We start from the raw sequence: 27,309 nt of genomic DNA, 5'->3' as shown, positions 1-27,309 counted from the left end.
AATTGGTATGTACCTAGGGTACTCACATAAGTTTCAGAGAGGAAGCAGATAGGCTGGGGTCCTGGTTAGCAGGATCCCAGCCAGACTAGTCAAAAACCATTCAAACACCAGGAAAACAATGGGGGTAACCATATAGTCAGATTCCACCTTCCTACAGATGGACACTTTGATTTCCTTAAGTATCTAAGGATGGCAGCCAGATATACTCTGATTCATAAGTATTTGAGTCCAGCTCTTGCTAAAGGGAGAAGATAGGGCAAGTACTGTTGTGGAAATTCTGAAAGTAGGTCCAGTTTTTTCAGTTGTGCCAATACAGTAAAATGATTCCTTTTCAACACATAAGATGCAAAGTAGGAGGAGCCCTGGATATTCTCTGTGACCGGTCTAAAAGTCAAGCTCCGAGTTCTGACCAACGCATTTATAGCAAGGACTGTGCCAAGATACTGAGCCACTCACCTGCACCAGGGTACCAGACGAGGCATCTGGGTCCAGATCTACACTTCCCAAAGCTCTAAGAATGTGTGTTCTCCGGCCCAAGCCGGTGCCATTCAAATCACTGTGGACGGTTCCCCAGACTGTATGGAAATGGAGGAAAGTTATTAAAAAAAAAAATGTGTCAAATCATCTTCTAGGGGAGAGGAGTTGGCCTAACGGCTAGGGCGGCCAACTTTGAATCTGGGGAACTGGGTTCGAGTCTCGGCAATGATGCTGAACATCCTGTGATTCCGGGCAAATCACTTAATCTCTCCGTTCCTAACAAAAACGAATGTATCCTCCTGTAATGCAACTGGTGCTATGTAAAGTGCTCTGATACCCGATTCGGGTCAAGTTCGTGCTATATAAAACTAAATAAATATAATCTTGTTGAAAAGACCGCTTCATGGGACCCTGGGGTAACTCCATCTGCTGGTGTGAAGGAGAGATCTGAAGTCCTCATCAGATGCAAACATATTCCACTGCAGCATTCACCAGCAGGCTAGTATAAGTGACAGTGGGCTGTTGTGCCTCTCCCGTTACTGGTAGCTGTCTGCAGCATTGTAGGTGCAAACACTGATTCCAGGTGCAGCTTTAGCTGAACTGTCTCAGGATGTATTTCAGGGCCCACTGCTACAGATCAGCTGCTAGAGCTAAAGGAAGAGTCCTTGCCCCTCTCTGCTCGCAGTTCTAATACAGGGTCTTTGTATTATCCATGCAAACCATTACCTGACAGTTCTTTGCTTGCAGTAGGAAGGCTTTGATGGCTAGCCAGATCTCCTTGAGCTCCAACAGAGTCTAATGCACTCTGGCTTCTGCTGTGTAGCATAAACAGCTGACTTCCAACTCCTGAAGGAGAGCTATCCAAGCAGGAAGGGAAAACCCCAGGTTGAGGACTCGTTGGGGAGAGAATGGAGACAGTGCCTGACCTGCAATTACTTTTGTTTATTTTCAGGGTTTATCTACTGTAAACCAACCCTCCAGGGCAGTAGAACATTATAAATAGCAGTACAAGTTACTATAGTATAGTAATGTAAATAGCACATAACATATGGAGGTTAATAGCTGAAAAACATAACATAAAAGATAGAAATGATAGTATCAGAGGAGCAGCAGCCATAGTGGCAGGTTATAGTCTGTCGGATAAGAGGAGATGGTAGAGAACGGAGCTCCCCCGTGGAGTGCAACTCAGTCTCTGTGGGATATCTTCGTTTGCCCTTCCTATGCAATGATTTCAGCTCACTAATTCTTGACAACCCCTGACAACTGGTTTGTAACTGATCACAGCTGGAAATGGTGAGAAACAGTAGCTGTTGAAGCTCCTTAGTCATATGATGGGTGCGTCTTCATAGCTGGTGGATAGATGCCCAGATTTTGACAGCACTCCCTTCAGACTTTCTCCTTTCTTGAAGCTTGAAGGGGTAGATTTACAAGCCCCTTGCAACACTTTTACGCTGCCGTTGCGTCACTTTTGTGACGCAGCGGCGGCGTAAACCATGCACCACGTAGCGACTTATTTACAACGTGACGCATCTAGGCAGATGCATCACGTTGTAAAGCATTGTGCCACATGAAAACTGCGTCAGGTTTCATGTGGGCGTTCCATCGCAGTGTGGGCGTTCTGTCGCAGGAACGCCTCGGAAAAGTAACGCAGTGAAATCTACAAGATTTCACTGAGTCACTTTTCCGAGGTCGCTACGACAAAACCTTACGCCTGCTTGAAGCAAGCGTAAGGAGTGGTGCACCACGTTAGGTATGGGCGTCCCTTGTTCATTGCTGGAGTTGCGTTGTGCTCGCGACGCGACTCCAGCAATGCACCGCCCCTACGCCACAAGATGTGACACGCAGCTGCCTATCCTTGCGCCACAGTGCGCCGCATTGTAAATGCAACGCATCTGTGGTGGCGCAAAGGAGAGACTTGCGTGTCGCATCTGTTCTGGCGCATTCCTGCTTATTTGCAGAGATGCGCCAAACATTGTAAATATGCCCCGAAGTTTCCAGGCAGAGAAAGTTAGCAAAGTAAGTGGGAATCTCCTGATGCAAGAAATTTGTGTGCCAGATAGATTGCTGCCCATGTAAGGACTTGTATACTACACAGGCCAGCTTAAAAAACATTTTGGCTTTTATGGTGCTGGTTAAGAGTGATAGTGATTCAGGCAATGTGGTCAGTTATTCTGGAACCAGGTCAGTGGCGTAACGAAACTTGAGGGGGGCCCCCCTGCAAGGTATGTGGAGGGGCCCCCTCGGGGCTCAATCAGGAGCTCCCGGGCCAGAGCATTGTGCTGAGGGGGCCCCCGGGAGCTTTGGGGCCACCCACACCGCAGGGTATGCGGGGGCCTGTGTTACACCCCTGAACCAGGTTGCTTTTAAGGGGTCAAAGGGATTCTGAGAATGTCAGTCAACAGGGCTTGCCATGGTCGAGCCTAGGCGTTGCATCCAGGTGGGATAATGGCCCTAATTTAGTACTGGGTTTCTTTGACTAAATCATTGTATGTATGAAGACTCATTTTTTGAGGATATATACCAATAATTTAGTACTTTCAGCAATGTATGGTTTGCAGTCAAGTATATTTGTTGCAGAATGGCCGCTCTGTGAGTGAGCTCCGCCGGCCGGGGATTAATCCTCTTATTATCCTTGCACACGGAGAGTTGCTGCAGTGTTTAACTCCACTTTACAGCAGCGGAATACCTGTGGACCCGAGCGCTGCTCCTCCCGTTGATGCAGCGTGGAATCCAAAATCCTCCCTTCACTACAGACCAGAGATCTCACTATCACATTCAATCCATACATTCACTGGTGGGGCCCATAACACCTACATTCACACTTCACTGGTCTGTTTTCCTGGGAGATGATTATTCCAAACGCTGACATGAAAGGAATATCTTTAACCTAGGGGAACGATAAAATTTACATAACTGTGTTTAACTTATCCTATACTAAAACCTTCTATATATCCCTTCCATGTGACGCGACGGATCTGTGCTAGTTGCGGGTTCAAGTGAACTTCTAATTCTTCCTTATCCCCTAATAATTTAACATTTCGCATGAATAAACAACACAACTCATTTGAACGATTGATAATCAATTTTATCTAGATTAATACGACCTGGAAAGAAATATTATGCAAATCACAATTTACCATATTTACCTATTCTGGCTAAAAGTCGTCCTCTAGGTCAATCAGGTTGTCTTGCAGCACGCTACAGTCCCAACGAAGGGATAGGGACCATAAGAGCGTACCCGTCAATCTATGCCCATTTAATTAGTTCAGTTCATCAGGAGATTGGGCAGTAATTCAGTCCGTCAAAGATTCGGGGAAACAGCAGTCCTGCAGTGTCACCGTCCTCTCCGTCAGCATATCGTCAGGAAATCAAAGAAGGCGACCCCAACCTCATTATTCTACCGTCTTTTATAATAAAATCACTTCCAAAAAGTATCAAATATTGGGTTTGAGCTTTCCTGATTGTATAATCAGAGATCGTCTGACAGAGTTCACACGGATTATTGTCCCTTAGGTCATCACTCCCGCTTGTTCCGGTTTTAAGAGACATCTTATTGTTCTTCTGAAAAGCTGGCTTGCTTCCCAGAGCGACCTTGGTGGGTACAGTCTAGTTAGGATCAAGACGAGGCCACTGTTGCCGGCGTTAACGCAGGCGCACTTCACCCAATGCCTCGTGGAGCGTTGTTAGTCACGTCAGATACAGGAGTCGGCCATTTTATGGCAGGCCCAAATGGTCAACTTAAGCAAAAGAAACACAAAACATAATTAATACATAGAAATGACTAATAAAATGTTATTCCTTCGCTAATACCCATATGTGTGTGTATTTATCTAGCGAAAGCAACACTCAAAGCGATTTATACTTACTTAATAAAGCACAAATCACAAATACACCACAAAAGCAACATATATCATGCAATATTCTAATTATCTATTATTAGAGTGCGTGCATAATTCAGTTTACATATTAATTAGGCCATGCATATGCAACTCCCACGTGTAATTCATTTATTAATAAGGTTGGTAAATATTCACTGCAAACCAATTAGTAAAATTACTATTAGTCAATTATTCTGCAGAATGGAGAGGGTATACAAAATTATTCTGAATTACCCGCTCCAGCAATCCCCGCTTTGGTGATTTTATCACCACACCTACAAAAATGTTGTTATTTTATCTTTACGGAAATTTTCAAAATATGTTCTTGCTCATAATTCATAATTCAGTTTCTCCTAATTCTTCTCTTTTGCTGATTTATACATACTCTCCTTCCATTCTTCCAATTCTATCTCTTCAAATTCTCTATCTTGTTTCTTATCTTTTCTCCTTAGGTTTTCTCTTTTTAACAGTTTTTACAACAAATACAACCTAATCTTATCACTAAAATATTGAAATTACACAGGTTAGTGGAAACAATATTTTACCTATAAATGTACTACCTATCTTAATTAAGAAATTCTTAATAGCTGATATCTTCTTTCCAATCCTTTCCCAAACACTTTCAACCTCCAGTGGTACAATTTCATCATGCAATTCGGTAATTTTTCTAATGTATACCTTCAGATCTTTACTTTCATCTGGAATGTAAGTGCAACAATGTTGAACCTTCAGCATTCCACAGACTCCACCCTCTGTTGCTAAAAGTATATCAAGGGCAAGTCGATTTTGCATCACCATAGCACGCATGGCAACCATTTCAGTGTTTACCAATAAGAATCCTCCAGCGGTGCTTGTTGACAAGCGATCCACTACTGTTGATAATTTCCTAATTTTGTTTGCATTCAGAGATATTCCCACTGCTGGTATCAGTGCTCCAAAAATGTCTCCTACTATTTCTGTCCAAGATTCTATCTTTCTACGTACTATATGATTACTTAAACTATGTACACCATCTTCTCCTCTATCCATATGGAAGATTTTTGGAAATACCAGGCCTACATATCATGTGCTATACCAATGGTCTGGCAAACGATAATAGGCCTTGTTCCCACAGATAAAATATATTCCAGGGAATACTGGATCTCTTCCACCTTTAAATCCCCATCCACCCATGATTCGGTATGTATCATGGCACTCACTGTTTCCCAAAAAGTAATTATCGTATACAGTTTGATTCCTTCTTATGCAAAATTTCCCTTTCTGCGGCCAATCTAGAGCTATTGTTGGAGTAGATTCTCCCTTCATCAAATGTTTTTCCATTTCTATATCCCATGATGTTTTCTCCACTCTTCCTTCTGATGCCTTTCTTTGCATTTTATGTCTTCTTTCTTCAACCATATCCAAAAATGTATTTTCCTCTTTCTGCAAACTGCAAGTCAAATTGTTTTTAAATATAGCTTCTAATGTTAGTTCTTTAGTCTCTAAGAAAAATTCACCTAATACTTTAGCAGGTTTCACCTTATTTAATTTATTATTAGCAGGTACTTGTGCAAAAATGTTATCTATATCTGAGAAATAATATTCTAATCTCCCTGTCTGATAAAACAAACTAGCTATTACACTACAGGTTATTCCATATGTTGCTGGAAGGTGATGATAAGTCACTCCCTCTGCAACAGAGGCAGGTAACTGCATGCAGACGTAGCAGTCCCTTACATCCATCGTTTTTACATATTCATACAATAACTTTGAAAACACATTATTAGAAAAATCTGTTATAGACCTATCTTTGTGTAAATAATTTTTATCTATTACTGTCGGTACTACCTTTGGAATTTTCCCTACATTCGTTTTATTCTCACTATGTCCTTCTAATGTATCTATACTAACTTTAAAAGAGATCACAAGAGCAAGTATGCTCCATAGAAGTATTAGTAATCCTGTACAACAACAACAACACGTTTTACACCACCTTCTCATGAAGGTACATCTACCTTTGCTACTTTCTATGTTAGCCATCTCTGCTAAAATGGACCGTGTCTTTTGACTTAGCCTCTTCTACTTCACAACTAGTTCTCTAACCTAAGGCTCTAGGCACCTATTCGGCTCTACCAGTTTCTATCTTTTGACTTAATTTTGTTATTTCTTTTTCAGCAGCTTTCTGAATTTATTCAGTTTGGCATTTCATCATCCTTTGCCTCCTTCTCGTAATCCGGATACAGAATTTCCTGAACTTCCGCTTCTTCTTCTCCAATGTCAGACAAGAGAACTCTCAGGATTTCTGATTCTTCTTCTTCTTTAACCACTTTCAGTACAGTCTCCTCTGGATTTCCTTGACTGTCTGCCTCTTGTTTTCTTTCAGGCAGGGCCACGTACGTCCTTTCCGGTGACTTATACTTCTGGTTAGGTTTCCTTGTTCTTCTGCTTTCTTTAGTTACACTCGTCTCTTCTTCCTTTGATTTCTCCTGACTCGTTACTTCATTCTCCTGTTCAGCTCTTGGTGAATTTACTCGAGTTAGCCGATAACTCAGTTTCTTTATCTTATTTGGCCAAACTTCATCTTTTGCAGCTCTTTTCAACTTACTTCCTTTGTCATTCTTTTCATTTCTCCAAGCTCTCTTCCTTAGAACTCGACCTTCAGGTATTTCATTTTCGCTTTCTTCAGATTCTGTCTCAACTTGCTTTTTCTTTCCAACACTCTCTTTTTCCACCACTTGTTTTGATTTCCCTACTTCTGTCCCTCCTCGAATCTCTGACACGCAATCTTCCTGCTGACTACTTGTCCCTTCACCTTACTGGATGTTGCAGTTCCCTACACCTCCTCGGGGGTCTTCCGCAGAAATCTGTCCCTCTCTCTCTGTACCTGTCCCTTGTTCACTTAAACTGGATATTTCAGGTGGAATTTCTCTCAGTCTTTCATCTGGTACTTCTTTCTCACTTATTCTTTTTATTGTGTCTTCATTGTCTTTTTCTCTGATCCTTTTATGTTCTTTCCTGGAACCTTGCTTTCCTCGTTCGTTTTCAGAATCTGAACTGGTATCAGAGATCTGCAGTCTCCTTCTCAGAGAGTTACTTCTGGGGACCAGTGTTAGATTTGGTTCTGTTTCCCCACTTTCAGAGTTTTCTTCTGCTTTTGACTCTCCGTCATCTGACTCAGTACTTGATTCCGATTCACCAAAATATTATTTTTCTGTGCTGTCCACTGGATTCGGAATTCTCAGAGTATGACTTGCATGGATCCAGTTTTTCAATCCAGCACACTTTATAGCTGTGGTTGTAGTCAGAATGACTTGTCTCGGTTTTCCCCACCTTGGGACCAAACAGTTTCTTCTTCTGTGGACTTTTATTCTTACCCAGTCCCCTGGGCTCAGATCATGGGCTGGCTTCTTTTCAAGGGTGGTGGCATCCATTCCAACCTGATGAAACACAGAATGAACTGCGTCAGCCAGGCCTTTACAGTATTCCAACACCATGTCATCAGTTATAGTCATCAGCTTGTTGACTGGTATAAACACATGTCTCATGGCGCGTCCCATGATAATTTCATGAGGTCTTAACTCTGTTGTTCTGTCTGGTATTGATCTGATAGTCATGAGTACCAGAGGCAAGACATCGGGCCATTTCATACCTGTGGCCAAACACATCTTCCCTATTCTATTTTTGATAGTACCATTCATTTGTTCAATCACACCTGAAGCCTCTGGTCGGTAGGCACAATGTAGCTTTTGTTGTACATTCAATGCTTCACAAATCAATTTAATGATCTCATTGGGGAAGAGTCCTCCTCGGTCTGATTCAATTGTCACTGGGAACTCAAACCTAGGGATGAATTCTCTCAAAAGTAGCTTTGCCACTGTCATCCCATCATTTCTTCTTGTGGGAAATGCTTCCACCCATCTAGAGAATAGGCAAACCATAACCAAAATATACCTCAATCTGTTACAGGGAGGCATCTCAATGAAATCTACTTGCATTCCGGTAAAAGGCCCTCCTTCTCGGCCTATTGTTCCTAGACTCACTACTGTCTTTCTCCCCGGATTGTGCTGCTGACATATTAGGCATCTTTGACAAAGACTCTCTGCTACAAGTCTGAACTTTGCATTGTACCAGGTCTGCTTAAATGACCTGATCATGGCGTCTCTCCCTATGTGCCCTTGGCCATGATACATCCGTGTCATGGTAGACATCATGCTACCACTTTTTTATTTCCTCATCTCCTGCTTCTTCCTGCAATTGTCTTACTTCTTCCCATGTTCCCACAATGTTAGTAAACATCAGAGAGCAAGAAAACATTTCTTTTTCCTTAGCCCGATTGATAGAATTCTGATTTCGTGCGCAATATTGTGCAATGTCATTGGCGTACCTGTTTCCTGTAGAAACATAATCACTGCCATGACTATGAGCAGCACATTTCACAACAGCCAATTGCCTAGGCAGCTGTATCGACTCAAGCAATTTTCCAACCACTTCAGCATTCTTAATTGGAGTTCCACTTGAGGTTAGGAAACCTCTCTGTAGCCACAGTTGGCCAAAGTTGTGGACCACTCCGAAGCCATACTGGCTGTCAGTTATCACAGTCACTCTCACACTTTTCCCAATCTTACATGCTCTGGTCAGGGCCACTAATTCTGCCACTTGAGCTGATTTTACTCCTTTCAGATAAGATGCTTCCAGAACTGCTGCAACTGTGCATACTGCATATGCTGCACTCAGCACTCCTTCATCTGTTCTCAAACATGACCCATCAACAAACATCACAAAATCACTTTCTGACAACGGCACATCCTTTATATCTGGTCGTGGTTTTGTGCAAAAGTCAAGTACATCCAAACAATCATGATCTACTTCATCTCTGACTTCCACATTCTCCGCATCAGGTAATAATGTTGCAGGGTTCACATTCAAGCATCTCACAAGACTCACGTTAGTTGCACCTAATATGACCTTTTCATACTTAGTCAGCCGACTATGTGTCATATACTGAGTACGACTCCTTGTTAAAAGGATCGCCACATCATGAGGTACAAACACTTTCAATGGGTATCCCATCACAATTCCTTCACTCTGTTCCAAGCTCCTACATGTAGCAGCTTCTGCTCTCAAACACCCCAAGTAAGGCTACGGCTACCGGGTCGAGCATGGATGAAAAATATGCAATTGGTCTCCTTAGTTTTCCATGTTTTTGTATCAACACAGAGAGTGCACATCCGTTTCTCTCACTGCAATACAATTCAAACTCTTTCTCATAATCAGGCATACCTAATGCAGGCGCTTCACACAATCCATCTCTCAATCGTTTGAATGCTGCCAATTCTTCTTTATTCAAATCAATAGGATCTTTTACATCACTTCTTGTCAGTCGTACCAAAGGTTTTGCATTCAAAGAGAAATTGCTGATCCACTGACGACAATATCCTACCATTCCCAGAAACATTCTCACCTCTCTTTGGGTCATGAGAGCTCTGATTCCTTTTATGATTCTGATTCTGTCTATCGTTATTTTCCTCAGTCCTATCTCAATGTTATGTCCTAAATACTGTACTTCCTTTTTGCAAAACTGTAATTTTGATGGTGACACCTTCAGTCCTCCATTGCCAAATGATTTAGCAATGCTATAGTGTCTACCTCACAAGCTTCACGAGTCTTCGACGCCACAAGGAGGTCGTCGATATACTGGACTAGTACAGAACTTTCGGGTATTTCTAGACTCTTCAAAGACTTTTTCAATAGCTGATTAAATATTGAGGGGCTTTCTGTATACCCCTGTGGGATTCGGCACCATGCCAAGATACGCTCACCAAAACGAAATGCAAAAATTTGCTGACTGTCGTGGTGCAATGGAATAGAGAAGAAAGCGTGACACAAATCAATCACTGTGTACCATTCTGCGTCATGGGGAATCTGATATAAAATTACTGATGGATGTGGTACAATTGGACAACATGACACAACAATTTTGTTTACTTTTCTCAAATCTTGTACTATTCTGAATTTCCCATTGGGCTTTTTCAGTCCCATTATGGGCGAATTACGTGGACTGCTCAATATTTCTCTCAAAATTCCTTGCTTAATCATCTTCTCTATTATAGGAGTTACTCCTTCAATTATTTCAGGTGTCAATTTATATTGAGGGACATTTGGATAGCTTATTCCTTCCTTTACTGTTATTTTTATTGGATCTACATTTCTCATTAGTCCTACATCTTCTCCAGTGAAATCCCAAACTTCTGCCTTCACAGATTGTCTCAATTCTCTAGGAAATTCATCAGGGTTGAATACAGCGTAGGTTTCAACAGCTTCATTTTCTCTATTGGCTATTGTCATTTTATACAATACATCATCATCTGGTGTTTCAAATGCTATTCCATCAGGAGTACAAAATATAGTGCAATTCATTTTGCACAATAGATCCCTTCCTAGTAAATTCACTGGACTGGTATCGCACACAACAAAGCGGTGCATTTCTGGGAATTTCCCTATACTAACTTTCACTGGTTCTGTAAGGTAAGTTTTAATCTGTCTGTTGGATACACCAACTACTTGGATTGTCTCATCCGAGAGAGGAAGATTCTTAACATCAGCTGATCTAACAGTTGATCGAGTAGCACCAGTATCAACTAGGAAAGTAATATTTTCATCATTAACCTTCCCATCCACAAATGGTCCTGTCTGATCTACTTCTAGAGTTGCGCCAAGTATGCACTCTTCTTCCTCCCTTCGGCACCGTCAGTAGCTTTCTTCTGTGTCATTCTCATTGCGTTGCAGCCAATACTGCGAAACAGCGCTCGCGCGTGGCAGCTTATTTACCTGTTCTTCATCGTAGAATCCAGATTCATTACTATACTTCTGTGTGTTTCTGCTCAGTGGAAATGGTGGTTTTGGCACCTGATTCTGTGGTGTAACAACCTGCTGCTGTTGCAGCAGTTGACCACTCACCTCACTCTGCACCTGTGGATTCAATGATTGATTTCCATTACTAGTACTTGGGGGAAATTTACATTCGGATTTCCAATGCCCTAACCTACCGCAATTATGGCATGGGAACTTCTTTTTAGCTTCTTCTATATTAAAATTTCCTTTTCCTTTTCCAGAACCGAATTTCTGTCTTGTTCCTGTATTATTTGCCTGTTCTACCAATTGAGCTTCCTGCCTTTCTGCCACTTTTACTTGTGCCCACATAGCCTTTTCTTTTAATTTTCGCTGTTTTGCTTCAATCTCATCGCTATAGTACATCATCTATTTTCTTATTTTGCCAATCAACTGTATGCTGTTTTATCATTTCACTAATTTCTGGACGTAAACCATATACAAATCTGTATACAAAATTACTTAAATCCTTTTCACTTAAATTCTCATCTCCGCTAAACTGTTTAAAAGCTAATATCAGCCTTTCATAATAAGCGTGTACTGACTCCTTACTTTCTTGATGTGTCCGGTCAATTTTTACCCAATCTGTCTCTTTAGGAGGTACCTTATTTTTCAAAAACGCCATAACCTGTTCATATTTCTTCATTACCTCGGGGTCTGGAGCCCCTGTTTTCGGATCTCTAGGGTATTCCTGAGTTGGCCAATTAATCATTAATTTGCACTCAGTCCATAAATCTGCTGGTACTATTATGTCGAATAGACTATTCAGGTCGATCCATAATACTTTAGACAATTTTACAAATCTGTCTACCTGCCTGTACCACTCGACAGGCTTTTCGCGCAGTCGAGGGAAATCATTTGTAAAAGACAAAATATCCTGTCTTGTCCATGGGACATGTACATATCCTCCTCCTGGAATCTCTCTCATTGGGTATTCCGTCACTACCTTTTCCTTTTCTCTTACAGGAAATGTTGCAATTGTCTTGTCTGAAGCCTCATCACGTTTCCGATACCACCTACTTTTCCATTTTTCCACATCTCCCCACTTTCTTAACAAGACAATTATATCCTTAATTTGACTTATTCGTCCTGTAGTATTCAAATTTTCAATATCTTTCTCAGTGAAATCAATTCGATAGGGTTTTTGCAAGGCTTTTACCTTTTCAATGTCTATTCCCATTTCATTGGCTACTTCTCCTAACCTCTCATGTAGGTTTTCCGCTCTCCATGTTACGCTTTTGCACAGAAATAACAATTCCTCATCTTGGTAAGTTTTTAATTTTTCTGTGGGAATAGTTCCTACTATTAATTCTTCTAATACCATTCGTAATTTGGCCACATCTATTGATTCAGATTCTTTGTCTTTCTTCTGTAAGCTTCTTAACCATTCACTTAATTTTTCCGCGGATGGTCCGACTGGGATTTCTATGCTACTCTGTTCCAGATTCCTCTGTGGTTCTAACAATGGTTCTTCTGCCGTTCTACCCTTTTCACGATAAATCTGACTTATGAATGGATTATTCAAGACATATGGCTCGATCATGCTCATTGTCTGTCTCCATGGATTCTCATTCTGGCTCGGTTTTGGCTGTTCAACCTGTGTATGGCTCCTATAAGGAACTGTCAAGCAATGTTCGCTATCTTTTTGTTTATCAAATATGGGCACTACTGGACCTATCGTTACCGGAACGGTCACCGCTTCCAAATTTTTAGTCAGCTATCTTATTTTCTCTGTTACCTCTAAGGTTGTTTTTGCTAATTCTGCTGAATTTTCACCATTTGTTCTACACTCTGGCGTTTTTCCTACTTCTCTAATAGGGTTACTCTTCTCTAAATCAGGTGACATTGGTTCTGTCTTTATAATTCGTAAGGTTTCTCTCATTTGGGCACTTGGTGTTAACATTTCTGGTTCTGGTCGATACGGTGGTGGATTTTTATAAAACATATCATCAAGAACATCATCCTCAGATTAATTCACTCCATACCCTTTTGGTTCTATATTATGTCTCTTCTCGGTACACTTTCGTCCTTCATTCTCTCCTGCAGTTCTTACGGGGAACAAACCTTCAGTCATGCTAGCATTCCGCCACCTTCTCATTCGATCATCATGTGTCTCATGTCCATATGATCTGCCAAACATGTACCTATATCCTCTACCACTTCTCTGTCTCTCTCGATCATGCATCTCATCTTCCCATTCTATCAATGCCTCAAATTGCGTCGGTCTAGGTCTTGGTTCTAAACTCATAATTTTTTCTCTCAAGTTTCTCAAAATTGCCAAATTAAATGAACCATGTTCGGGGAAAGCCAAGACTCCGTCGTCCTTCGTATACCTAACCCAGTTGTCTAACCAGATACAAGTATGATATCCATATTTCACAACCATAAAGGATGCGGGGGTTTTCGGTGGAGGAAGTAACTGTCCTTTCCTTGTCGCAATCGGTTTGTCCCTTTTAAACCACCTTTTAATTTTTCCAAACCATGATTTTTTCTCCTTTTCTGGTGGTTCGTAATACATTTTCCTGTCTTCCGTGTATCGCTAGTCTCTTCTTACAACTGTACCCTTTTCTGTCCAATCACAGCGCGACTCACACTAACACACCAATCTGGAGCATCTACGTCACCTCACTGATTCTCCAATCTCAGCGCGACTCTCACTAATGCACCAGTCAGGAGCGTCTACGTCTCCCTGTACTTCTCCAATCCTCTGCGCGGCGTACACTAGTGAACCAATCAGGAGTGTCTATGCCTCCAGACCACTGGCCAATCCCAGTGCGGTCTTTCTGACGTCAGCAGCCGCTGCTCCTGCTCCTGCTTCTACTGACCCCTCCTTTACACAATTTTCTCGGTAAGTTTCTCAAACCTTTCAATTTTTACAAATCTGTTAGTAACTACATAAAAACACCACCATTGTCTGCTTCGCTAACCAAAGAACAGTAAAAAGACCTTTTTCACAAGAATTCCGTCTTTCCCAAGAGCAGCGGTTACCTCTGCCCTACTACGGAATCGTTACTTCCGTTGATAAAGTAGCACATCCCTCTACCTTACCCTTCTAGCAAGCATTAGCTAACCGCTTCTCTAGAATTAAGACACCTGGTTGGAGACCCAATGCTCCTGAGAAATAAAACCAGAGTTTCGCAATTAACCGGAATGCCTTTTCATTCACACGCTTTCACACAGGAAAAATGTAGTACATTCACGCAGAATTCTGTCTTTCCCGAGAACAGCGAACAGTCTGTCCTGCTACAGAATTATAACATTTGTTAACAAAGCAGCGCTTCCCTCTACTCTGTCCTTCTAACAAGCTCAGAGAACACCTGCTACCTGGAACCTCCTGATGCAAGAAATTCGTGTGCCAGATAGATTGCTGCCCATGTAAGGACTTGTATACTACACAGGCCAGCTTAAAAAACATTTTGGCTTTTATGGTGCTGGTTAAGAGTGATAGTGATTCAGGCAATGTAGTCAGTTATTCTGGAACCAGGTCAGTGGCGTAACGAAACTTGAGGGGGCCCCCCTGCAAGGTATGTGGAGGGGCCCCCTCGGGGCTCAATCAGGAGCTCCCGTGCCGGAGCATTGTGGTGAGGGGGCCCCCGGGAGCCCCCCACACCGCAGGCTATGCGGGGGCCCATGTTACACCCCTGAACCAGGTTGCTTTTAAGGGGGTCAAAGGGATTCTGAGAATGTCAGTCAACAGGGCTTGCCATGGTCGAGCCTAGGCGTTGCATCCAGGTGGGATAATGGCCCTAATTTAGTACTGGGTTTCTTTGACTAAATCATTGTATGTATGAAGACTCATTTTTTGAGGATATATACCAATAATTTAGTACTTTCAGCAATGTATGGTTTGCAGTCAAGTATATTTGTTGCAGAATGGCCGCTCTGTGAGTGAGCTCCGCCGGCCGGGGATTAATCCTCTTATTATCCTTGCACACGGAGAGTTGCTGCAGTGTTTAACTCCACTTTACAGCAGCGGAATACCTGTGGACCCGAGCGCTGCTCCTCCCGTTGATGCAGCGTGGAATCCAAAATCCTCCCTTCACTACAGACCAGAGATCTCACTATCACATTCAATCCATACATTCACTGGTGGGGCCCATAACACCTACATTCACACTTCACTGGTCTGTTTTCCTGGGAGATGATTATTCCAAACGCTGACATGAAAGGAATATCTTTAACCTAGGGGAACGATAAAATTTACATAACTGTGTTTAACTTATCCTATACTAAAACCTTCTATATATCCCTTCCATGTGACGCGACGGATCTGTGCTAGTTGCGGGTTGAAGTGAACTTCTAATTCTTCCTTATCCCCTCATAATTGAACATTTCGCATGAATAAAAAACACAACTCATTTGAACGATTGATAATCAATTTTATCTAGATTAATACGACCTGGAAAGAAATATTATGCAAATCACAATTTACCATATTTTACCTATTCTGGCTAAAAGTCGTCCTCTAAGTCAATCAGGTTGTCTTGCAGCACGCTACAGTCCCAACGAAGGGATAGGGACCATAAGAGCGTACCCGTCAATCTATGCCCATTTAATTAGTTCAGTTCATCAGGAGATTGGGCAGTAATTCAGTCCGTCAAAGATTCGGGGAAACAGCTGTCCTGCAGTGTCACCGTCCTCTCCGTCAGCATATCGTCAGGAAATCAAAGAAGGCGACCCCAACCTCACTATTCTACCATCTTTTATAATAAAATCACTTCCAAAAAGTATCAAATATTGGGTTTGAGCTTTCCTGATTGGATAATCAGAGATCATCTGACAGAGTTCACACGGATTATTGTCCCTTAGGTCATCACTCCCGCTTGTTCCGGTTTTAAGAGACATCTTATTGTTCTTCAGAAAAGCTGGCTTGCTTCCCAGTGCGACCTTGGTGCGTACAGTCTAGTTAGGGTCAAGATGAGGCCACTGTTGCTGGCGTAAGTGCAGGCGCACTTAACCCAATGCCTCGTGGAGCGTTGTCAGTCACGTCAGATACAGGAGTCGGCCATTTTATGGCAGGCCCAAATGGTCAACTTAAGCAAAAGAAACACAAAACATAATTAATACATAGAAATGACTAATAAAATGTTATTCCCTCGCTAATACCCATATGTGTGTGTATTTATCTAGCGAAAGCAACTCTCAAAGCGATTTATACTTTCTTAATAAAGCACAAATCACAAATACACCACAAAAGCAACATATATCATGCAATATTCTAATTATCTATTATTAGTGTCAGTACATAATTCAGTTTACATATTAATTAGGCCATGCATATGCAACTCCCACGTGTAATTAATTTATTAATAAGGTTGGTAAATATTCACTGCAAACCAATTAATAAAATGACTATTAGTCAATTATTCTGATTAATGTAAACATGCAGAATGGAGAGGGTATACAAAATGTTTCTGAATTACCCGCTCCAGCACCGTCATCATCAAACACTCCGTGGCTGAGATACGCGGCTGCGTGCAGGAAACCGGCCACTTGAGGAGCTCCGGACGTGGTGTGGGCGGGCGGCCCTGAAAATCAAGCCCGCGGCTGCTGGTGCGCTACAGGCCCGTGATTTGTGCTGGCGCAACCAACCCACTGCACATTACGGACCCCCGGACCATAGTACAGGTATCGCTTGGTGAGACGGAGGGCGCCGCTGCACCTGCTGCCACACGCACCCTGCTTGGTGTGGCGCGACCCGAAGGCAGTGTGAGGAGAAGTGGGACCGTATGCAGGATGGCCGCCATTTTGAGGCCGCGACGGATCTAGGCTGAGAGCGACTGGGGGAGCTGGCCGCTCCTGCTGGGGATCGCCCTCGCTGGCTTGCTGCCCCTCGGCTGCGGCTGTTACATGTATTGCCACACGCACCCTACTAGACGGGGGCAAAGCGGAGATAGGCGGCGATCTATGTATTGCAGCCGACATTTTGTGGCCGCATTGCATCTGGCCTGGGCGCGGACGCGGCTGAGAGAGCTGGCTGTTTTTGCCGGGATTGTCCCCTTCGGCGCTCTGTCCCTCAGTTGTGGCCCTTGGAGACCCTGTACGGGCCGTGCCCACCGTCCTGCGCTGTAGTGCCTGTCGCATCACATCTGCGGCCCCCTGCTCCCTGTGAAACGGATATTTCTGGCTAATCTGTTTGCAGTGGTGAAGGCCTTGAGGAAGATATTGGGGCTGTTTGCACTGGACTAAGTGGCTGCTTGGAGGTTTGTGAGCGCTGGGGACCTGCGTGGCCGTGGAGGTGTGGATTGTCTGGTAACGAGGGGAGCCTTGTCCGGCCAAGGCCGGGGCAGCTGGTGCGCCTGGGAGGAATCACAGGTTTGAGAGACGTTGAACCTGGGAGCTGAAATGCGACCTACTGGGCTGGGTCCCGACAGACCTCTCCAGACTTCCACACTTTCACATTGCATTCGCAAATATGGGCAAACAGGATGCTAAACAACCGAAACTTACCTTTGAGAATAAAAGAGCCATGTGCCATACAGAATCAGACCCGGACGCACACACGGAGAGTCAGCATGACACGCAGGCGGAGGATCATGGAGAAGACCTACGGACCCTCATGCTGGAAGTGCGATCGAGTCTGCGGAATATCAATACCAAGTTGGATGCCCTTACCGCGCAGCTGGACTCGATCAAGACCCAAGTGGCGACACACGAAACCTGCCTCGATGTCCTGGAAAACCGAAACACCGATTTCCATGATTTTTAAGTGGAAACTAAGGAACAATGGCTGAATATGGATAACATTTTGGGAATAATCCGAGCCAAGAATGAGGATTTAGAGGCAAGGTCACGTAGAAACACTCTACGAATTACTGGTATCCCAGAAATGACTGCCATATCCAAGATGGAGACTTTTATAGCAGACCTGCTTCATGAACTCTTCGACTCCCACTTATCACCTGTCTTTGTGGTGGAGAGGGCGCAAAGGTCGCTGGGACTGAAGCCTCCGGTGGGAGCAACACCTAGACCTATCTTGGCGAAACTCCTGAACTATCAAGATAGAGACCTTATACTACGGCTGACAAGAGAAAAGGGTCAAATTTCACATAAAGGCAACACCATATTGTTCTATCCCGACTTCACTCCGGCTGGACAGGTGGCATGTCGTGAATTCCTACCTGCAAAACTTATCCTATTGCAAGCACAAATCTCATACTCCTTGCTGTACCCTGCCAAGCTCAAGGTCTCCCATGATGGCATGGCGCACTTCTTCACAGTTGCGAAATCTGCTTTGAAATTTGCCAAGCATGTCGGTGGAAAAAGAAATAAAGATGCCCGGGAATCTGAGATATCCGCAGCCGACCGCCTCAGCGATAATGACTGAAATGGTTATTGTACTGTTCTAAAGCCTAGATGCTCAGATGTGTTATGATGCGGGCTTGGGTAATTCTGTGTGTTGAGCTGCTACTGAACTTGGGTTACACAGTTTGCTCAGAGTTTGATCTGTTGACATGGACTCGCAACACACTCCGCAGCACTCCTGATCACCCTGTATGAACAGGGTAGTTTGCCGGTTTCGCTGCACCCGGATATGTACCTATTGTTTCTTCGTTCATTTAGAGAGGGATATTCTACAACCTGATTGGGGGGTTGGAGTGGGTGGTGGGTGGAGGGTGGGGATTGGTTTTTTGTTCATTGCCAGTATGGTTGCATTTTGTTGGTTGGGCTGCACTGTTTGGATCAAGCAGATAAAGTGCTGTCAATTGCTCACGCTCTTTTCTTCAGTGTACACTGTATAACACCATACCAACGCATTGAATGTTCTCACATGGAACATTAGAGGTCTGAATGATAGTAGGAAGTCTAGACTCGTGCATGCCTACTTATCTCGACCCAATATAGATGTATGTATATTGCAGGAGACACACCTCAATGTAACACCATCCCGAGGCTCAGACATAGCAGGTGAGGATATGTATACTCCTCCATATACTCTAATTATTCCTGAGGAGTGGCCGTGTGGGTTAAGAGGGGCTTGGACTGGCGGGAGGGTGACATCCAAGGGGACCCCGAGGGCAGGTACCTCCTCATGCAGGGCACACTGGGCAGAGTTCCTGTTACAATTAAATGAAAGATACGTAGTCCAGAGATGTAGTTCAGGATCACAGCTTTCTTCTTCAGATAGGATCCAAGTTATGTCTCATGCTATGCTTCTTACAATGCCATGCCATGCCCCACCAGGAGCAGCCTCCTCGCTGCTCAGCACTTCCACACCAACTGATTCCTTCTTCCCACTCAAAAACTCTCAACATTCTGATGACATCACATAGACTGAGCAGCAAGGCAAGGGCAGCAACAGAGAGGATGCATTAATCACTTACTAGATTATAACACATCCCCCCCTCATCAAAATTGTAAAAATACAAGCATGCAAGATCAATGTACATACATGCAATACGACTAATTATAAATAAAATGTGCGGTGGTGGAAATACACACATACAAAAGTCAACAAGCTTCGAGAATAACACAAAGTTTCAAGACGTAACACTAAAGGGTAATTTTGCAACCCCTAACAACAGGATGATACAAATACTTCAACCAAAACAAGAGTAAATCCAGAGAAACTAAAATATATTCTCTTCTTCCCAAACAAGGGTAAATCCAGAGAAGCTAAAAAGCATTCTCATCTTTCCAAAACAAGGGTAAATCCGGAGACGCTAAAAAGGAAATAGTCTTCTCTTGTGCGCACCCGTAACGCACAGTCCAACACCTCACACGAGGTAACAAGCAATTCAGAGGGTAAAACCAAACAAGCAAATCAGAGAAGCTACTCAAAAAGTAGACCTCTCATGTGCACACCTTTAACGCACAATCCAACACCTCACACGAGGTAACAACCAATTCAGAGGGTAAAACCAAACAGGCAAGTCAGAGAAGCTTCAAAAGTAGTCTTCTCATGTGCGCACCCGTAACACACAGTCCAACACCTCACACGAGGTAACAACCAATTCAGAGGGTAAAACCAAAACAGTGAAATCAGAGAAGCTTCAAAAGAAGGGGTCTTCTCATGTGCGCACCCGTAACGCACAGTCCAACACCTCACACGAGGTAACAACCAATTCAGAGGGTAAAACCAAAACAGTCAAATCAGAGAAGCTTCAAAAGAAGGGGTCTTCTCATGTACGCACCCGTAACGCGCAGTCCAACACCTCACACGAGGTAACAACCAATTCAGAGGGGCATACACTAACATGACCAGGAACACTATACTCTCTCCCTCTAATCATACAAATGCAAGACAAAACACTACACTCTCTCACCTCCTCTCAAACAAATTCAGGATAAGGTACCAGTAAATAATACAATCATCGCGTTAAAAAAAAACACCTAAAATTGAACCTAAAAGAATGACACAATAAAAGCTTTTGAGCACATACAGCAACATTATGAAAAATACACTGTCCCAAGAAAACAATAAGCTAAAATAAAGAAGGTAGTCACCGTGGTCTGTAAAGCAAGCATGCTAGGCTTCAAGAACATGTAGATAAAAGTAAATCGCAATGAAACAGTACCTTGCTGGAAGATTATAAAAAACAACAATTTCCTTTCCATTTGCTTGGAACACCAAACCGAAGTGAAGCAGAACAGGTGTGCCTGTCACCGAAGAGTGTAGGCACAAGAGATGATAAAGTTGCGAAGACGATCCAATCACAGGTTGACGAAAAATGAACTCCTTGAAAAGCAGGCAGAGCAGCAAGTGAAGTTAATATTGAAGATGTCAAACAAAGTTCAGTAGAATTACCACTCATGGCCACATGATGGCAGTGAAGTAACAGAGTGTCTCTATACTGAAGAAAGAACACTCTATGATAATGACGAATTTGAATCATGAGAACGAGAGGAGCCACGAGGGCAGCAAGTAAGGAAACAGTATGCCTGGCGCTGTAGGGAAACGTTGTGTGAGCATTGGTGGCAGTTTGAAGGCAGAGGGCAGTAGGCATCCAGAGTGAACAGCATAGAACGTCTGAGGGGAACCACGATGACACCAGGGAAACAGGCTTGTGAAAGTAAGAGCGCGCTACTAGTGACACGCGCACCGATTTTAAACGACAATGTTGCAGTTAAACTGCCAACCGAGTGCCAATGTTAAATGTAAAATATTCACAAATATTAACTTACTTCGGCAAATGTCACAAAAGACGCAGTGAACTGAATCCAAACAGAGTGATGGGAAGATACAGTCAAAGTAGTAACACCGCAAAGCACTGCAAATTGACCCAGGATGCGGCTGTATAAAACAAGCAGTGGTTGTAGATCCAGTTAAGCTGAAGTGGACACAACAGAGTCCAGAACACCCGGTTAGAGTCACAGCAAGCAAAGTCCCAGGGTTAGGAACAAAGAAAATGCAGCACAGCATGGTAGACAGCAGAACGGAAAAAACGCTTTTCCAAAGTAACTGCGCAGGCAACAAGGCAAAGACAGTTCATCCAAAGCAGGAGGGCAGACTTCCACCAAGACAGGCAGGCAGTGGACAGCAGACAGGCAGGTAGGAACTGGCACCTTAGATCACTGGTTCCTAAAATCCAACAGGTAGCAGGAACCAACCCAAATCCAAATGTAGAGTACTCACTAGTACATGCAAATAATGTCCAGGTTACAGATAATGTTCTCTGTCAACATGTTACAGGACAGGAACAGTTCAGCAAAGACAGGCAGGCTTCAAGACAATGAAGTAAAGTCTAAGACAAACTGGCACTTACTGGTTGGGGCGACCGATGAAATGGTCACTGGTGAGGCATTAGGGGTGCCAGGTTTGTTCAAATCCACAGGTTGTAGTTTCTTCAGTTTTAAAAGTCCAATCTCCATTGAAGTAGCACTTAGGTTCTTTAAACTCGTCGCCAGTGTTACAATTAAATGAAAGATACGTAGTCCAGAGATGTAGTTCAGGATCACAGCTTTCTTCTTCAGATAGGATCCAAGTTATGTCTCATGCTATGCTTCTTACAATGCCATGCCATGCCCCACCAGGAGCAGCCTCCTCGCTGCTCAGCCTTTCCACACCAACTGATTCCTTCTTCCCACTCAAACACTCTCAACATTCTGATGACATCACATAGACTGAGCAGCAAGGCAAGGCCGCAGCAACAGAGAGGATGCATTAATCACTTACTAGATTATAACAGTTCCCCTAGTCATTGTAGCGGTAGATGGCCCCAACGTAGATTCCCCCAACTTCTTTCAGGCTCTTTGGACCAGGGTTAGAGCAACTGGTTGTAGTACAATTCTATGGGGGGCGATTTTAATGTTATTTTAGATGATGCAATGGTTGGAGGAGAGCGGCCAGACCCTTGCATCCTGCTGCTGGCGCTGCCTTGAATGCTATAATCTCTTACAGGGACCTAGTCAACATATGGCGTCGGAGACACCCCTTGGTCAGGGAGGGTACCTGTATCTCCAACCATCATAGCGCTTGGTCCCGATAGGTCTCACGGGATGTAGCCACATGGACCTCTGATGTCTTGCACTTACCGCGTTCCCTATCGGACCACGCACCTTGTCTGTTGAAATTGGCGCTCCCAAACTCACTTCCCAGAGCATTCTCCTGGCGTCCCCCACCACACGCCCTATTAGATGAGGCTTTTAAGGAGGAAATCCGGACGGATCTTACCGATTATTTCACTCTCAATGTCGGTTCCGTGGATACTGAGGCCTCTCTCTGGGAGGCGTTCAAGGTGGTTATTAGGGGACAGTGCATAGCCCTCCAGGCGGGAGTCTTGAAGGCCATTAGGGGCACACTTATCTCCCTGGAGGCTCAAATCAAAGACCTTGAGGAGCAATTTTACTCCACGAATGAACCTGCCACTATGGCCCTCCTGAAATCTAAGGGCCATATGTAGGAAGCACTTTTGCGATCGCAAACACTGCGATTCGCAAAAATCAGGGTGTTTGTGATCGCAAAACAGACCTTCCCTATGTAGGAAAGGTTTCCGCTGCTCAAAAGTGAGAATCGCTAATTTAGCGATTCGCATTTTTGTGTAACGCAGAATCTGCGAATTATTTAGCGTAATCGCAGTCTGTGCAACATCAACTGCGAAAATCGCTATTACCGATCTCGCACATTGCAAATGCGCAAAAATATATGTTGGAAAAAAACGCAATTAGCGAATCCACGAAATTCGCAAATTTGCACTTCTCAATTACCACCAACTCTGAGCAGGTGGTAACCATGAGCAACCTATTTAAACAGGCCCACAATGCCACTGGGACTTCCCACCATGGCTGTCCTGTACGTGATAGCCAGGAGGCTGCGAATCAGGGATGCCACACAGAGAAGGAGACGCCAGGAAAGGATCTACAGAGCACGCATCACCCTCTTCTAACTGACCGAGGAGGAGATCCATGTGAACTACAGGCTGCACCCAGGCAGCATCCTGGATTTAATAGCTGAGCTGACACCCATACTTGAACACCCCACACGCAGGGCACACTCCATTCCCACCCATGTGCAGGTCCTGTGCTCACTGCACCTCCTGGCATCAGGGAGTTTTCAGGGGGTCATTGCCACAGCAGGAGGTGTCTCTCAAAGTGCACTGTCGCGCTTCCTCCACGCTTTCCTGGATGCCATGGTACAGAGGCTGCATCACCACATACAATTTCCAAGCACACGACAGGCACTAGATCAGACCAAGCAGGAATTCTACCAAATTGCCCAATTCCCCCATGTCATTGGCTGCGTAGATGGGACCCATGTCACAATCTCACCCCCATCACAGAATGAGTATGTGTTTAGGAACAGAAAGTCATATCATTCCCTGAACATCCAGGTAGTGTGCAATGCCCAACATATAATCACTGATATTGTGGCCAAATACCCACGAAGCACACACGACTCATTCATGTTTCGCCACTGTGCATTACATCGCAGACTCACAAATGGCGAACATGGAGAGGGCTACCTGCTAGGTAAATGCATGCCATACAGACACAGAACCAGTAGAGTTATGCAGTGGCAGGACAGTATTGAACATGAATCTGCTTATACCCTGCAGGTGACAGTGCGTATGCTGTACGAGACTACATCCTCACACCATACCTGAATCCAGCAACTGCAGGTGAGAGGAGGTACAACAGCGCACACAGAGCTACACGCTGTGCCATTGAGAGGACCTTCGGAATCATAAAGAGCCGTTTCCGATGCCTCCATAAGAGTGGAGGTGCGCTACAGTACAGCCCTGAGACATGTTGCAAAATTGTGGTTGCCTGTGCAATGCTACACATCGCTACCAAAAAAGGCACCCCAGTGGATCTGACAGACTGAATCATCAGATGAGGAGGGACCAGCTCCACATCGCAGGCCAGCAGGTGGGGCCGGTGCGGCTGCCGGGCGCATGAGACGAGATGAGATCCCACAGAACTACTTCTAAGTGAGTAATGAGGACACAATGCCACTGAATGGTGTTTGACAGTGATGTTTATTTCCTTAGTTGCAGGAATACATCTATCTTACAGCGTGACTTTATAGTTCATGCTTGCACATGTTTGTGTCACAGTGCAATAACTGCCGTCAGCCACTGAGTCATCATGGAATGTGTTGCGTCACACATGGCCATTAGTCCCTGGTGTCCCTTCACCTCCTACGTGCATGCCCTGTTGCCCCTCGCTGTGTCTGCGCAGTGCCCTCCCTGGAGTCATCATCCACTCTCCCCTGGCGTGCACTCCGGCGTCTGTCCTGTGGAATTGGGGGAGTGATGCTGCTCCTGCTGGACTGTTCGTCTGTGTCCATTGCACTAAGTGTGCCTATGCCACCTGTGGCAGCTGCGCGCATCTGGTCCACCGCATGTGTTACCTGCACCAGGACACTGCCCACGTCCTGGCAGCAGTGGGCCATCTCACGCTGCATACTGACACATCTTCTGACCAGCAGGGATGTGGCGGTTGACTGGCGGTTGACTGCTCTAGTGTTCAAGTCCAGCCTTGTGTGAAGGCGATGTCTCTCCCTGCGCCGGGCTGCCCTGTCCCTCATGATCTCCCTGCACAGTCCCTCCAAAGCACCAGTCATGGCCATTACACCAGCCCGCAACTCGGTCATGTTGTGATTGTGTGCAGCCAGTTGCCGCTGTATTGACCGTATCCCCTTCACTTGCAGGCGCTGTTGTTTAAGCATGCTGCCCTCAAGGCCCGAGAACACCGTGTCCTCTACGGTAGGAGCAGTGCTGGTGGACGGGCGTGCCCTGCGTCTCAACCCTCTCCCTTCTCTGGAGTGTTCAGGGGACTGTGTTGGCTGCTGTCCTGCACGCTGCCTGTGCACTGGCTGTTGCTCTGCTGCTGTGTCTGGTGCCTGTGCCTCCAACAGTGGCAGTGGTGACACAATGTTGCGCCGCCTGCATGGTGCAGAGTCTGATGTTCTGGCTTTGCCCTGCTCCTCCTGCCCTGCCTCGTCCTCCATTTCTGCAGTTTCCTCACATTCAGGCATGATTTCCTGTGTTGGTGGTGGTGCTGTGAATTGAATGGCACACATTAGTTCTGTGTCCTGTCTCGCATTTGTAATGCATTATAGTTTACACAATAAAATTCACATGGGTACTATCTGTCTGTTTCCCTATTTGCATGATGGAGTCCTCCCTATTCCACCTGGCTGTGTCTCACTGGCCCAGTTATCAGTGCATGTGACTACATCTCCTATAATGCATTTCTGGGTGTGCTGGTGGACATATACTTGCACTTGCACTCAGGTTGCCTTTTGGGGTGTGTGAGAGGGTGGGGATGTATCAAGGGGGCTTTGCCATGCATCTTACCTTGTCTGGTGTCTGTGTTTTCGGAGCTGTCCAGGTCAGCCACGCCACTCACACTCTCAGGCTAAAGTGTGCCCTCCACCAGCTCCTCCAGGGGCGTTGGTTCTGTTGCTGTGGACAGCCCAGCACCGGTCTTTTTGGCCTCGGCCAGTCTTGTAGCCACCCTCTCCTTTGACCTTTGCCGCATATCGTACCACCTTTTTCTGAGGTCTTCGACTGTGTGGTGTGTGACGCCAATGGAATTAACTTTTTCCTGGATATTACTCAATATTTTTCGTTTTCTTGCCTCTGGCACACGTAGGGAACTTTTGCCAAACAGGAGATCATGGCTGCTGACAATTTCCGGGGTGAGGACCTCCAGCTCCCTTTCGCTGAATTTCTGTTTCCTTTTTCTTGGTGGTTCTTCCTGCTGCTTCTCTGGCCCCTGGGACTCCATTTGACTTGCTTTCAGTAGCTGAGCACAACCGTTCTCCTCTCCACACAGGCTCTCACACAGCTACTGGCTCTAACACAGCTGCCTGCAATCAGGTGCAGCATGGGCAGTGACACTTCCTGGGTGTGATGTCATCATTCTGCACCTGAATTGCAGATTCCCAGATTTGCGATTCCTTAATTGCGTTCTTGCAATTAAGGAATCGCAATTTGGGTAATCGCTAAATAAATCTGCGAATTTTTGGGAATCGCTAAATATTTGCGAAAAAATACCTACATCGGAATTTGCGATTCTGAAAATGCGATTCGCGGAAAATCGCAATTTCAGATTCGCAAATTCTTTTCTACCTACATATGGCCCTAAATGATTAGATTACGCCGAGGAGGCACAACGTGAAGTTAAATTCTTAGGGAAGTATGCGTAGGCACGAAGGTACAGAGAGGGCGATAGACCAGGACTGACGTTGGCCGGTCTGATCCATCCTCCTAGATCCACTGCGTACATCCACAAATTGTTCACCGTACAGGGTACTGCTGTCAGGGGTCAGACAGATATTTTGGATGCATTCTCCATGTTTTATTCTCAGCTTTACACTGCCACACAGGAGACGTGTCCCTAGGGAATGCAACCCTTTCTCAATTCGTTGGAACTAGTCTGGTTCCATCAAAATCAAAGAGATTATATGGCCTTACCGTTTACCAGGGAAGACGTCGCCCAGGTCATAAAAAGTTTACCACTTGACAAAGCTCCTGGGCCTGACGGCTTGACCACCTCCTTCTATAAAACATACGTGGAGGAGCTGGCGCCTCGACTGCTGGCATTGTATGAGGAGGCCCAAACCGATGGTGTATTACCCCCGTCCATGAGGGAAGCGATAATTATTACCCTATTGAAACCTGGAAAGACAGAAACGGAG

The 27,309-nt window shown here is 44.6% G+C and overlaps 1 long non-coding RNA gene across 1 annotated transcript; it reads left to right on the top strand.

Moving 5' to 3' along the window:
• The first annotated feature begins 21,045 nt into the window (after window positions 1-21,045).
• On the top strand, window positions 21,046-25,756 carry LOC146869589 (uncharacterized). The gene is made up of 3 exons (XR_014962131.1): window positions 21,046-21,235; window positions 24,218-24,592; window positions 25,315-25,756. It is a non-coding gene; the product is annotated as an uncharacterized LOC146869589 (long non-coding RNA).
• The last annotated feature ends 1,553 nt before the right edge of the window (window positions 25,757-27,309 follow it).

The sequence above is a fragment of the Triturus cristatus genome, chromosome 1_1 (assembly GCF_964204655.1).
Source record: "Triturus cristatus chromosome 1_1, aTriCri1.1, whole genome shotgun sequence".
NCBI classification, from domain to species: domain Eukaryota; kingdom Metazoa; phylum Chordata; class Amphibia; order Caudata; family Salamandridae; genus Triturus; species Triturus cristatus.
Note: the sequence above shows the minus strand (reverse complement) of the source record. Positions and strands in the feature narration are given on the sequence as shown.